Consider the following 15,650-nt stretch of genomic DNA (forward strand, 5'->3'; position numbering starts at 1 on the left):
AGATTGGGCAAAGCACCTGAAAATATTGAGAACCACGTGACATATGATTATATGCTTCCTTCACTGAAGTGGGTGGATGGATAAAATGATGGTCGGATGGGTTTGTCTCCCTCAGCAATTGTAAGTAGGCTACTTTTAGAGCTGGAAAAACTTAAATGTCTTTCTGGATTTCATGACCCATGCATTTTACAATGAGTGAACTATAAATGCAGGGTGGTAGATCTGGTTTAGCTCTTTGAGCATTTTTTTTCCTCTACTTTGAATTTTTTTTTTCATTAGTGCTTCCAAAAGCACTCATCAGCAAGACTCCAAATTCATGATTCAATTGGTCTCAATTGGTCACTCTGACATTGAAGCCAAGGTTATGCTGGCAAATGCCTGACAGTTTTTATGTCTGAACTGACTGTGAGATGCAGGACCAACAACATTTTACTTCTGTGGATACATTTCCAAAAAAGTGTTCTCACAAATGAGACTTTTACCATTATTTTAAATTATATTTTACATTTCTTTTGTGATTTTTCCATTCAGCCCTAGACTTTGCAGACTATAAACTAAACAGTTTTACCAGCTCTTAGCTATGGAGGTTGTAACTCTCTATGAACTGGGACATTGAAAAAATATGTTTTCTTATGTTTCTAGAGAGAATTTAACGTGTGTTTTTAAACCAGAATATAATTCACATTAACACCATTTTATAGATCTGCACACTTATGGAACTTTAAAAGTCTATAGTTGGCTTTGGAAATTGTGTATATCCTACACTAAATTATAGTAATTAATATCTGTTTTACTGAATATATTACACCCAGTTTAAACACTACTAAATATACTACAAAAGAACCTCACATTCCGCTTGTTTTACACAATATAAAACTGTCTGACTTTTGTATTATGAGGTTCATTGTTTAAACATTCCAAATTCATGAGTGATCCAGATACCTAGCTTTACATCATACTATAAACTAATCAAACCATAAAATTGTTACAACGCATAGAAAGAAAAATGTAAATACTGTTTGATGGCAGCAAAACCATTTCCTTAGTATCCCAGCAATGTAAAACCACTGTATGAGGTATAAAATCTTTTTTTTTCAATCCCAGGAAACAGCCCTAGTAGCTGCCAAAAGCCTGTACATATAGCAGTAACTATTTGCTAACACTGAACACCTGCAGTTTTATAGGAGGTCTCTCAGGACAGTTGAGACTAAGTATATTCCAGTCTACTGATACAGCAGCCAATCAAAACTGGAAAGGTTCAAGTTTTTTTTTTCTTTTTAAGAAAACATTCTTTTTTTGTCTTTTGTGCAGTAGAAAGGCAGTACAAAATGAAAATCATATGCTGTTATGACAACTTAGTTTCTGATATAATGCATTGTGGCACTGAATAATTATTAACTATTATACAGGTCCAGTGATTGGTGTGGACCAAAGAGTATGCCTGAATCAAACCTGACAGCAGATCTTGCTAATAGAAAAACCTGCTGACTTCAGCTCTAAAGAGTCACTTGATCATCTGAGCATCCAATGGAAACAATGACAGAAAAAAGTCAAGAAGGTGATAGGCTACTTATTTTTGGAACTTGTATGACAGATAGATAAGATGGATAGATTACTCATTTACAAATATCTGGACACTGGATACAGGATTCTCAGTAAGCAAAAAAACAAAAAACAAAACACACACACACACACTACAACACTAAAAAAGAATTTCTGTTCCCAACTTTATACAAAAAAAAATCTCTCCTGCACGCTGTTTGTAAATGGATAGATAGTTAGTCAGGGTTTTTGGTTGTATGTTTGCACACCGTTTTGTTTGGTATGTAGGAGATTCACTGTATATATTGTTTGCATATGGTTGCATTTTATTTGCATGATTTGGTTCATAATCTCTTTAGGTGCGTTAGACCTGAATCACACACCTGAAACAAGCATGCAGCTAATTCAGTCTGACTTCAGTCAGAGCACCTGATCTGCATGCTTGTTGAGGGGCTGTGGCTGAAAGTATTAGAGACACAGGATCAGCAGGAGATTCAGACAACTGGTATTATTTTAAAAGGAAAAATCCACATCCTTCTCAGTTTAGTTTCCCTTTAAGGGTGTGCAATTTTAAACCCATATCTAGGCCTTTCTGCAGGAAACCTAGAATATTGGGAATTGAAAAATTAATAAGGTTTTCCGGACTATTTTTATTGAAATCACAAAAGACTCTCCAAACTCTTAAAGGGACTCTGACCAGTAAATAAAAACAAAATCTGAACTTACCTGGGGCTTTCTCCAGCCCACCGTAGGTCGGGAGGTCCCTCTGCGTCCTTCTGGCTCTTCTCCCAGGCCCTGCTCAGAAATGGCTTTCGGCGGCTCCCGGCGACACTGGGACCAAGTGCCGGGCTCCCTCTTCCGGAAAGACGACGTCAGTCGTCACAACGCCAGCCGCCTCGCGTCATCACATCGGCCGGCGTGACAGTACTGCGCATGCGTCTTTCTGGAGGAGGGAGCCTAACACTCTGTCCCAGTGTCGCCAAGAGCCATTTCTGAGCAGGGCCTGGGAGAGGAGCCAGAGGGACGCCGACGGACCTCCCGACCTACGGTGGACTGGAGAAAGCCCAAGGTAAGTTCAGATTTTGTTTTTATTTACTGCTCGGAGTCCCTTTAAATAAATTGTAGAGGTGTCAGCAAAGTTTCAATAACTTTCTCTGACAGACCTCTATTTAGTAGTAGGTGCTGTTCAAAAGCCACGCCTTCAGATTCAGACTGGCCACTGTGGATGGTATACATGTCCCTGCTTGAGAAGCCATTCTGATATTGGTGGGATCATTGGATCTTCTACCACCATGGAGAGTAACAGTGGATACCAACAGAAATAGCCCGAACCTCCAATTTTAGGTTTGCGAACCTCCCGCGAAAGTTCGGTTCGTGCGAACTTTTGCGAACCGCAATGGACTTCAATGGGGAGGCGAAGTTTGAAAACTAGAAAAATTTATGCTGGCTACAAAAGTGATGGGAAAGATGTTTCAAGGGGTCTAACACCTGGAGGGGGGCATGCCGGAGTGGGATACACGCCAAAAGTCCCGGGGAAAAATCTGGATTTGACGCAAAGCAGCGTTTTAAGGGCAGAAATCACATTGAATGCTAAATTGCAGGCCTAAAGTGCTTTAAAACATTGCATGTGTATACATCAATCAGGGAGTGTAATTTGAGTACTGCTTCACACTGACACACCAAACTCACTGTGTAACGCACCGCAAACAGCTGTTTGTGTAGTGACGGCCATGTTAGACTGGTGCGCACCATGGCCAGAGTGCAGGCCTTGGCGGTTTTCAAGCCCATATGGTCGCCGGGCTGTGGTAGCTCAATGATAGAACAACAGTGACTGTCCAGCTGATCAAATTCGGTCTGTCCACAATGAAGCAATGACCTTATTATCTTTGGTGTGCCACCCCCCGAGACACTCATATAGCCATCGGTCATTGCTTCATTGTGATACGCAAGCCCCTTCACCGCAGCAAGGTAATGATCACGAAGGGGAATGGGCACATGTACATGCCTTTTGTTTTGTTGTTGCAGCCGCAGTGCAGCCAGAAAAATTAGGCAGGCATGTACACGCACCAGAAAAATTATTATAGTGGCCTAAAAAAAATAATTAGGATTCCGCCTGGAGTCCTGGACCCTGTTGGTGGTGGCAGAGAAGGCAGTCATGCGGCCTGCGGGCAGAGGTTAGTGTTGGGCGAACACCTAGATGTTCGGGTTCGCGAACGTTCGCCGAACATCGCCGCGATGTTCGGGTGTTCGACCCGAACTCCGAACATAATGGAAGTCAATGGGGACCCGAACTTTTGTGCTTTGTAAAGCTTCCTTACATGCTACATACCCCAAATTTGCAGGGTATGTGCACCTTGGGAGTGGGTACAAGAGGGAAATTTTTTTTAGCAAAAAGAGCTTATAGTTTTTGAGAAAATCGATTTTAAAGTTTCAAAGGGAAAACTGTCTTTTAAATGCGGGAAATGTCTGTTTTCTTTGCACAGGTAACATGCTTTTTGTCGGCATGCAGTCATAAATGTAATACATATAAGAGGTTCCAGGAAAAGGGACCGGTAACGCTAACCCAGCAGCAGCACACGTGATGGAACAGGAGGAGGGTGGCGCAGGAGGAGAAGGCCACGCTTTGAGACACAACAACCCAGGCCTTGCATGAGGACAAGAAGCGTGCGGATAGCAATTTGCATTTTGTCGCTATGCAGTCATAAATGTAATACAGATGAGAGGTTCAATAAACAGGGGCCGGAAACGCTAACCCATCACAGATGTTCATTGTTCATGTTACTTGGTTGGGGTCCGGGAGTGTTGCGTAGTCGTTTCCAATCCAGGATTGATTCATTTTAATTTGAGTTAGACGGTCTGCATTTTCTGTGGAGAGGCGGATACGCCGATCTGTGACGATGCCTCCGGCAGCACTGAAACAGCGTTCCGACATAACGCTGGCTGCTGGGCAAGCCAGCACCTCTATTGCGTACATTGCCAGTTTGTGCCAGGTGTCTAGCTTCGATACCCAATAGTTGAAGGGTGCAGATGGATTGTTCAACACAGCTATGCCATCTGACATGTAGTCCTTGACCATCTTCTCCAGGCGATCGGTGTTGGAGGTGGATCTGCACGCTTGCTGTTCTGTGTGCTGCTGCATGGGTGTCAGAAAATTTTCCCACTCCAAGGACACTGCCGATACCATTCCCTTTTGGGCAGGTAGAAGACATATTGTTAGACTTGGGCTCCAAAGATGGGTTCCCTACATCTCTGCAAACCAGAGTCTAACAATATGTCTTCTACCTGCATGAGACATTTCGTGAAATTCAGACGTTGCTAACGGCCATGGCTGAGATTTATGTACGTCAGCATCACTACCATTGAAATTGCCCAAATAAACAGGTTTTTGTGACCCTAGGCTATGACCTCTTCGGCCTAGGGGCCCGAAACTCACCAGTCATGTTCCCCCTAAGGGTCCCTACAATGCTAGGAAATTTGCCACTGCTGAGTAATTGCTCTTTGAAAAGATGTGAGATTTTGGAAAGTGAGATAGGGAGGCAATGAAAGCCTATGAGGGATTTTACCAATTTTGGACCCCTGTAACTCTGGTTTGCAGAGATGTAGGGACCCCATCTTTGGAATCCAAGTCTAACAATATGTCTTCTACCTGCATGAGACATTTCGTGAAATTCAGACGTTGCTAACGGCCATGGCTGAGATTTATGTACGTCAGCTTCACTACTATTGAAATAGCCCAAATAAACAGGTTTTTGTGACCCTAGGCTATGACCTCTTCGGCCTAGGGGCCCGAAACTCACCAGTCATGTTCCCCCTAAGGGTCCCTACAATGCTAGAAAATTTGCCACTGCTGAGCAATTGCCCTTTGAAAAGATGTGAGATTTTGGAAAGTGAAATAGGGAGGCAATGAAAGCCTATGGGGGATTTTACCAATTTTGGACCCCTGTAACTCTGGTTTTCAGAGATGTAGGGACCCCATCTTTGGAATCCAAGTCTAACAATATGTCTTCTACCTGCATGAGACATTTCGTGAAATTCAGACGTTGCTAACGGCCATGGCTGAGATTTATGTACGTCAGCATCACTACTATTGAAATTGCCCAAATAAACAGGTTTTTGTGACCCTAGGCTATGACCTCTTCGGCCTAGGGGCCCGAAACTCACCAGTCATGTTCCCCCTAAGGGTCCCTACAATGCTAGAAAATTTGCCACTGCTGAGCAATTGCCCTTTGAAAAGATGTGAGATTTTGAAAAGTGAAATAAGGAGGCAATGAAAGCCTATGGGGGATTTTACCAATTTTGGACCCCTGTAACTCTGGTTTGCAAAGATGTAGGGACCCCATCTTTGGAATCCAAGTCTAACAATATGTCTTCTACCTGCATGAGACATTTCGTGAAATTCAGACGTTGCTAACGGCCATGGCTGAGATTTATGTACGTCAGCAGCACTACCATTGAAATAGCCCAAATAAACAGGTTTTTGTGACCCTAGGCTATGACCTCTTCGGCCTAGGGGCCCGAAACTCACCAGTCATGTTCCCCCTAAGGGTCCCTACAATGCTAGAAAATTTGCCACTGCTGAGCAATTGCCCTTTGAAAAGATGTGAGATTTTGGAAAGTGAAATAGGGAGGCAATAAAAGCCTATGGGGGATTTTACCAATTTTGGACCCCTGTAACTCTGGTTTGCAGAGATGTAGGGACCCCATCTTTGGAATCCAAGTCTAACAATATGTCTTCTACCTGCATGAGACATTTCGTGAAATTCAGACGTTGCTAACGGCCATGGCTGAGATTTATGTACGTCACCATCACTACCATTGAAATTGCCCAAATAAACAGGTTTTTGTGACCCTAGGCTATGACCTCTTCGGCCTAGGGGCCCGAAACTCACCAGTTATGACCCCCCTAACAGTTCCTACAATGCTAGAAAATTTGCCACTGCTGAGCAATTGCCCTTTGAAAAGATGTGAGATTTTGGAACTGTAAATAGGAGGCCCAATGAAAGCCTATGGTGGATTTTACCAAATTTGGAGCCCTGTAACTCTGGTTTGCAGAGATGTAGGGAACCCATCTTTGGAATCCAAGTCTAACAATATGTCTTCTACCTGCATGAGACATTTCGTGAAATTCAGACGTTGCTAACGGCCATGGCTGAGATTTATGTACGTCAGCATCACTACCATTGAAATTGCCCAAATAAACAGGTTTTTGTGACCCTAGGCTATGACCTCTTCGGCCTAGGACTGCATTGAACGCGACCCACGCATTGTGCGCATTCTGGACAACACCAATTACTGGGTTTATACCCTTCTGGATCCACGGTACAAACACAATGTTCCAAAACTGCTTGAAATAAGAGTCAGACAGGTCAAAATGGAAGAATACCAGCAGGCCCTTGTGGAGACTTTAGAGAGGAGATGGACATCCTCCCCCTCCTCTAGTCAGTCGTACGCCGACAGACTGACTTCCGCAAACCCAGGACGACCAGGAGGGCAGCAAACAACACAAGCCGCAGCTAGTGCCCAAAAGGGAATGGTATCGGCAGTGTCCTTGGAGTGGGAAAATTTTCTGACACCTATGCAGCAGCACACAGAACAGCAAGCGTGCAGATCCACCTCCAACACCGATCGCCTGGAGAAGATGGTCAAGGACTACATGTCAGATGGCATAGCTGTGTTGAACAATCCATATGCACCCTTCAACTATTGGGTATCGAAGCTAGACACCTGGCACAAACTGGCAATGTACGCAATAGAGGTGCTGGCTTGCCCGGCAGCCAGCGTTATGTAGCATGTAAGGAGGCTTTACAAAGCACGAAAGTTCGTGGCCCCATTGACTTCCATTATGTTCGGAGTTCGGCTCGAACACCCGAACATCGCGGCCATGTTCGGCCCGAACCCGAACATCTAGATGTTCGCCCAACACTACACGTGACCCGTTCGGCCAATCACAGCGCTAGCCGAACGTTCGGGTAACGTTCGGCCATACGCTCTTAGTTCGGCCATATGGCCGAACAGTTTGGCCGAACACCATCAGGTGTTCGCCCGAACTCGAACATCACCCGAACAGGGTGATGTTCTGCAGAACCCGAACAGTGGCGAATACTGTTCACCCAACACTAGCAGAGGTGCTGTGTGGGGAGCAACTTAGTCTTGGGGCAGGCAGCCAGGCAGAGATGCTGTGACTTAGTCTTCAGGCGGGCAGAAGCCCTCCCGGATCCATGATTCATTTATTTTGATAAAGGTCAGGTACTGAACACTTTTGTGACTTAGGCGACTTCTCTTCTCAGTGACAATGCCTCCAGCTGCGCTGAAGGTCCTTTCTGACAGGACGCTTGAGGCAGGGCAAGACTGAAGTTGGATGGCAAATTGGGACAGCTCTGGCCACAGGTCAAGCCTGCGCACCCAGTAGTCCAAGGGTTAATCGCTGCTCACAGTGTCTACATCCACACTTAAGGCCAGGTAGTCGGCTACCTGCCGGTCCAGGTGTTGGTGGAGGGTGGAACTGGAAGCGCTAAGTCGAGGCGTTGGAATGTCCGCATGTCCGACATCACCATGAGATCACTGGAGCGTCCTGTCCTTGCCTGCGTGGACATGGGAGGAGGATTACTGGCAGTGGTACCTTTATTGCGTTGTGCTGTGACATAACCCTTAAACGCATTGTAAAGTATAGTTGCCAGCTTGTTCTGCATGTGCTGCATCCTTTCTGCCTTCAGGTGAGTTGGTAACATGTCCGCCACTTTGTGCCTATACCGAGGGTCTAGTAGTGTGGCCACCCAGTACAGCTCATTCCCCTTGAGTATTTTTATACAGGTTTCCCTCAACAGACTGGACAGCTTGAAAGATGCCATCTGCACAAAGTTGGATCCAGACGTACTATCCATCTCCTCTTGCTCTTCCTCAGTGACGTCAGGTAAGTCCTCCTCCTCCCCCCAGCCATGAACAATACCACGGGAACGTCGAGCAGCACAAGCCCCCTGTGACACCTGCTGCGGTTGTTCTTTTGCCGCGGTTGCCTCCTCCTCCTTTTAAAGAAACACCTTCCTCATCATCCGAGTCTGACTCCTCTTTCCCACACGACTCTTTCTATTTACTACTTTATAAGTACTGAAACTATGCTATACAACAAAAGTATCCTTGCACTATGTGTCTTCCTATGTTCACTAAGCTCTTTTGCTAAAGTAAAGCAAGGCTATGTCTACAATATGGGGTTGGATTCTCAGCCACCTAATTAAAATGGCAATCCCCAGATGGCCATGAGCCATCATACCCCTGGGAACTATGTGCCAGAACTTCATGACTGTTTCTGTATTTATGTGAACCAGAATCTAGTAATATGTATTCTTGTGTGAACTGCATTCCCATTGTATCTGTTATAATAAATCTGAATAAAAAAAAAAAATAATAATTGGCAGGTGTTAAATATGCCTAATTTAAAAGCTTCTTGTGGGCCAAGAATGTATTTTTCATGCCTTCATCTGGTCAATTTTGTTAAGTACAATCTATGATCCTGTTTTTCAATGATCACAGAGTTATGAGGGTTAATGTTTCTAATAGGTGTAATGCTGGGTACACACGATGCATTTTTTTTTTTTGTCGATTTTCCATCCGATCAAAATGCTCCAATTTGCAACAAAAATCACATATTGTAGCTGAAGGTTTAGCACTGCTACTATCTTCTTCTATACAGTACATCATGATATGGCAGTTTTGTTTAGAAGTTTCCCATCATACATCCACAAAACAACTCCCCAACTCTTATTGCATGCATCTTTCCTGGGATCTCATGTAAGTGATACTTCCATTAGAATGAAGAAATCAGACAATATCTTCACCCAGCTTTTCCCTCAAGCCTACTAACTATTACAGCTTAATAATTTGCATTTCATTCCCCACTTCTCTACTCTTCTGCTTTAACACCTCTGTTCTAATGATCAAGTGCTCATCTCATTCTGAATCAGAATCATCTTTATTTCGCCAAGTACGACAATTGTCGTACCTGGAATTATTAGTGGTTCACATGGCCTAGGCAGAGCATAAAACAGACAAACTTTGAAACATACAAAAAGTTGAGCATACAAAACATACAAAAGTGGAGAATTTGGAACGACGATGTGAGAGACAATATTAGTGGCATTTAAATGCCAAAGGATATTGTTCCAGAAGTCTTTCAGTTCCATTCAGATTCAACTTAGCAAATTCAAACCATGCCATGTTCAGAAATGATTAATTTTTGTCTCTGGCTCTTACAATTAATATTTTATAAATTATATTTTAGAAATCTTGTGTGTACTTTTGTATCCATGGATATGTATATATATTTATACAGTATGTATATTTGTATATTTATGTATACTTTACAGTATGTATATATATATATATATATATATATATATATATATATATATATATATATATATATATATATATTAGCTGATTGCCTGGCGTTGCCCGGGTATGTATTTGGCTGGTGGCGGCTCCACCCACTTTTTCTAAACCCTAACAATTACTCAATGACCAAGTTTGTGAGCTTTGTGGTCTTTGGCATCAATAATTTGCATTGAGATGAAAAAATCTGATGGGTTGTTTGTGGCTCCATCCCCTTTTCTGAATTTGAACCCCAGTCACCCAATGACCAACTGTACCAGGTTTGAGGCCTGGGCCATTAACAGTGCAAGAATGGTAGCAATTAAATATTCGCTTGAAAAGCAATAGGTGAAGCTTTATACACTTTTGTAGGCTCCACCCACTTTTCTGAATATTAATCCCATTCACTGAATGACCAACTGTGCAAAGTTTAAGAACCCTCCAATTAACAGTGTAAGAATGGCTGCAGTTTACATTTTTCCAGTGAAATTTGTATTTGTCTCCACCCACTGATGACCCGGCATTGCCCGGGTATGTATTTGACTGGTGTTGGTTCCGCCCACTTCTTCTAACCGTAACGCACAAACACTCAATCACCAAGTTTGTGAGCTTTGGGGTCTTTAGCATCAATAATTTGTATATTCCCATAGAAATTAAACAAATCAGATTGGCTGTTTGTGGCTCTGCCCCTCTCCAGCATTTGAACCCCAGTCACCCAATGACCAACTGGTTAGCAGGTTTGAGGCATCTGCTATTACCAGTGTAAAAATGGCAGTAATTTAAATATTCCCCTTTAAAATCAATAGGTGAATTTTGATTGGCTATTATATGCTCCACCCACTTCCCTGAATATTAATCTCAGTCACCCAGTGACCACCTGGGCAAAGTTTGGGAACCCTGCCATTAACAGTGTAAGAAGGTCTGCAGTCTACATTTTCCCAGTGAAATTTGGTTTTGGCTCCGCCTACTTTTTGTAACCTGGACATACAGTCACTCAAAGACCAAGTTTGTGACAAAACTTGTATTTTCCCAAGAAATGAAACTGTTTGTGGCTATGCCCCTTTTTCTGAATTTGAACCCCAGTGACTAACTGTACCAGGTTTGAGGCTTGTGACATTAACAGTGCAAGAATGGCAGCAATTTTAATATTCCCCTTGAAAATCAACAGGTGATTTTGATTGGCTTTTTTAGGCTCCACCCACTTTTATGAATATTAATTCCAGTCACCCAGTAACCAATTGTGCAAAGTTTGAGAACCCTGCCATTAACAGTGAAGAAGGGCTGCAGTTTACAATTTCCCAGTAAAATCTGTTTTTGACTCCACCCACTTTTTGTAACCTTGACACACAGTCACTACTCAATGACCAAGCTTGTGAGATTTTGGGTTCCTGGCATCAAAATTGTGTGAATGGAAGCAGTTTATCCAAAACAAGAAAATCTGATTGGATGTTTGTGGCTCCACCCCTTTAGTGAATTCGAACAACTTGATGACCGACTGCAGCAGGTTTGAGGCCTCTGCCATTAACAGTGTAAGAATGACAGCAGTTTTTAGGCTCCACCCACATTTCTGAATATTAATCTCAGTCACCCAGTGGCCAAGTGTCAAGTTTGGGAACCCTGCCATGTAAAAAAAAATAAGTTGTTGGCGCAGCACACTTTTTCTAACCTTGACATACAGTCACTCTATCAAGTTTATCAGCTTTGGGTTCCTTGGTATCAATACTTTGTATATTCCCATTGAAAAATAAACAAATCTGATTGGCTGTTTGTGGCTCCGCCCCCTTTCTGATTTTGAACCCTAATCACCCAGTGACCAACTGTACCAGGTTTGAGGCATCTGCTATTAACAGTATAAGAATGGTAGCAGCTTAAATATTCCCTTTGAAAATCGAAAGGTGAATTTTTATTAGCTGTTGTAGGCTCCACCTACCTTCCAAATTCTTAATCTAATTCACACAGTGATCAACTGTGCAAAGTTTGAGAACCCTGCCATTAACGGTGAAAGAATGGCTACAGTTTATATTTTCCTAGTCAGATTTGCTTTTGCCTCCGCCCACTTTTTGTAACCTGGACACACAGTCACTCAATGACCAAGTTTGTGAGCTTTCAGGTTCCTGGCATCATAAAGCCCCGCCCCTTTAGTGAATTTGGACCCCAGTCACCCAAAGACAGACTGTAGCAAGCTTGAAGCCTCTGCCATTAACAGTGTAAGAATGGCAGCAGTTTAAATATTACCCTTGAAAATCAATAGGTGAATTTTGATTGGCTGTTGTAGGCTCCACCCACTTTTTTGAATCTTAATCTGATTCATCCAGTGACCAACTGTGGCAAGTTTGAGAACCCTGCGATTAACAGTCTGCAGTTTACATTTTCCCATTTAAAATGAATGGCTGAAATTTGATTGGCTGTTTTATGCTCCGCCCACTTTTCCTGGATTTGTAACCTCGGTCACCAAGTGACCAACTGTGCCAAGTGTGGGGACTCTGGCTTGATTACTGTGAGAATGGCAGCCTTTTACATTTTTTCCATTGACTTGAATGGGTGAAATCTGATTGGCTGTTTGTAGCTCCGCCCACATGTGCAGGGGGGCCGCGAGACCCCCAGAACATATCACCCCAGGTAGTAAGGGATCTGTATACCAAGTTTCGTTCAAATCGGTCAAGGAGTTTTCGCGTGATAGCAACACGCACGCACGCACACACGCAACACACACACACACACACACACACAATTTTATATACATATATATATATATATATATATATATATATATATATATATATATATATATATATATATATATATATACATACCGTACTTTTTTGGACTATAAGACGCTCCGGACTATAAGACGCACCTAGGTTTAGAGGGCAAAAACCAGGGGAAAAAAACATACTAAACCTAGGTGCATCCATGATCCAGTAGTGACTTATAGACCTTCCCCCCCCCTCCCAAGATGTATCGAAGTTACTCTGTCAAGCTACACTAACCTCTGCCTCCCCACCAACCATACTACATTACACTTAACTAACCCCTTATGCCTCCCCCCTCCCCCCCCCACAGCCACATTGCACTACATAAACCACTGCTTCCCGCCCAGCTAACTTAACTAACCACTAAAATTACATTACAGAGCTCACCAGCCTGGGTGGCAGCTTCTTCAAAAAGTAGGCAGGTCCAGTGTGGGTGTCCAGGCTGTAAACGGATCTAATGATGGCCACGGTGGTGTGGCAGCAACAGCAGCGCGATCCCCGGTGTTTCAGAGTAGCACAGCAGCAGCCGCTGTGATGAATGGAAATAACGGTAGTTGTGCTGGCTGTGATTCTGATCCTTCTTGAGCCCTGTGTTAGCATGATCCTCAGTGTTCCCCAAGTTGCATAGTAGCAGCCGTCTTGATGAATTAAAATGCTTGTCCTGGCTGGGATGCTGTCCCTTGTGATCGTCAGTGTTTCCACGTGGCAAAGCTGCAGCCCGCTGCAGTGTCTGGGTCTTCAGCCGCTGTACTGCCCGGGTCTTCAGCCGCTGTAGTGTCCGGGTCTTCAGCCCCTGTAGTGTCCGGGTCTTCAGCCGCTCTAACCGCATAGTCCTCAGAGGCTTCCGTACTGCACTATTTACTGGCGCCCTCTCATGAGCACGTGTGTCGGGGTCATGAGAGGGCACCAGCAAATAGTGCAGTACGGAAGCCTCTGAGGACTGTGTGGTTAGAGCAGCTGAAGATCCGGACACCACAGCGGCTGAAGATCCGGACACTACAGCGGCTGAAGACCCGGACACTACAGCGGCTGAAGATCCGGACACTACAGCGGCTGAAGATCCGGACACTACAGCAGCTGAAGATCCAGACACTACAGCGGCTGAAGATCCGGACACTACAGTGGCTGACTATCCGGACACTACAGCGGCTGAAGATATAATCCGAATAGATAAGGACACTACAGCAGCTGAAGACCCGGACAATACAGCAGCTGAACACACGGACACTACAGCAGGCTGCAGCTGTGCCACGTGGGAACACTGACGATCGCGTTAATACAGGCCAGACGAAGGGCTCAGGAAGGATCAGAATCACAGCCAGCACAACTACCGTTATTTCCATTCATCACAGCGGCTGCTGCTATGCCGCTCTGAAACACCGGGGATCGAGCTGCTGCTGCTGCCACACCACCGTGGCCATCATTAGATTAATTTAAAGCACAAAGGATACAAGCTCCTGGATTGGTAAGCTGCCACATGCGTCTTATAGTCCGAAAAATACGATATATATATATATATATATATATATATACACACTTGCAATAAGGTAGAGGGGAGCATAGTAGCCGTGCTTTATATGGAGAACAACATGGTGGCACTTGTTGTCAAAGCTGGTTAACTATGTTAAAGCAGACAGTAGATACAGGCCACATTGGAGGCACATGTACACCGTGAGAAAAATGTATACACTGGGTGCATATATATTTATAGTAATTACTGCATGGTAGTGGTGACTCTAAATAATACCTAATAGGAGTCTTGGAAGTTCTCGTATTGAAGGAATACTGATAAAAGTTTAGAAGACTAAACTACCAACAATGTCTAGAGAACTGATATGGCAAGGCCAGATTTGTACTGCTGAACAGAATGTCAGGAATGATTATATTGTTTCAGGCTTAACCAGACAAAATGCATTGAAATAGTTAGATTGAGCACCTATAAAGGAAATTACAGCCACAGACAAACACCTTCCCTTTCTATCAGAACAGACCTATGCTGTTAGTAATTGCTGAGGCTTTTGGTATACTACATATATCCTAAAAGCTGTCCATACATTGTGAATATCTGAAGACAACCAATTGATGGCTGAAGTGTTTGAACAAATATGGTTAGCTGAATCACTGAATCTGTTGTAAATATATTTCTGCTTATTATCAAAACAGCCCTTTCTTCACCTCTCTTATCTCCTTACATTTCTTCTATGTATACTTTTTTCATCTGGTAAAATGACATTAGCTTTGATCCCAATAAATGGAAGATAATAAAACCCCACTTTGTAATAAACCATCATGGCAGCAGACAGACCATAAACTTCAAAACTATGAAAGTAGTGTAAATGACTATAACTTACCCATTATCTTTCTTTATAAATTTATCACATTTAAATACTGAATTATGTCTTTTAAACCAAGTTAAAAATTATTTTATGACATGCAGTTTGCGTTAGTTTACTATAAACAGCCACACAGAAGATATTTCCGATTCAATTTATAAAGTGAAGACATGTATAAAAGGAACATCATATTTTTTATTATTTTATCTTGTAGGAGTTTCATCTTGCCCTAACAAATCAATTATAATGCACAGATTAGTTTCAGTTGTTCACATATTTCCAGCTTACAACTTACATTAGTGACCTTTCCTGACTAACAATATCTTATGTTATGAAATTGGATCATACCATTACTTTCTTGTATAGTCTATATAGTGGTAAAAAATACACACCAGTTAATTCTAAACATCAATCTAGTGATCTGAATAGGTGGACATTTTTTTTAAATAAACACAACTGCTGTTGGCAATGGGTAAATTTAGTACAGACTTTTTTCCTTAACAAAAAAACAAAAACAAATTCCAGGTTTTAAATTGTTAAATCAGACAGCAGATACAGACCGGGTTTCATGTAAATGCCAATAAATGCAATGCAAACATATTTTCCTATAAAGACAGTCAATGGACTAGTCTAATTGTTCCACACAGTTCAATCTTTG

At 42.9% G+C, this 15,650-nt stretch overlaps 1 protein-coding gene across 6 annotated transcripts in view; it reads right to left on the reverse strand.

Moving 5' to 3' along the window:
* Positions 1-15,650, reverse strand: part of SUGCT (succinyl-CoA:glutarate-CoA transferase) — a 1,486,943-nt gene that overhangs the window by 727,132 nt on the left and 744,161 nt on the right. The window lies entirely within an intron of this gene.

This window comes from Hyperolius riggenbachi, chromosome 5, assembly GCF_040937935.1.
Source record: "Hyperolius riggenbachi isolate aHypRig1 chromosome 5, aHypRig1.pri, whole genome shotgun sequence".
NCBI lineage: Eukaryota > Metazoa > Chordata > Amphibia > Anura > Hyperoliidae > Hyperolius > Hyperolius riggenbachi.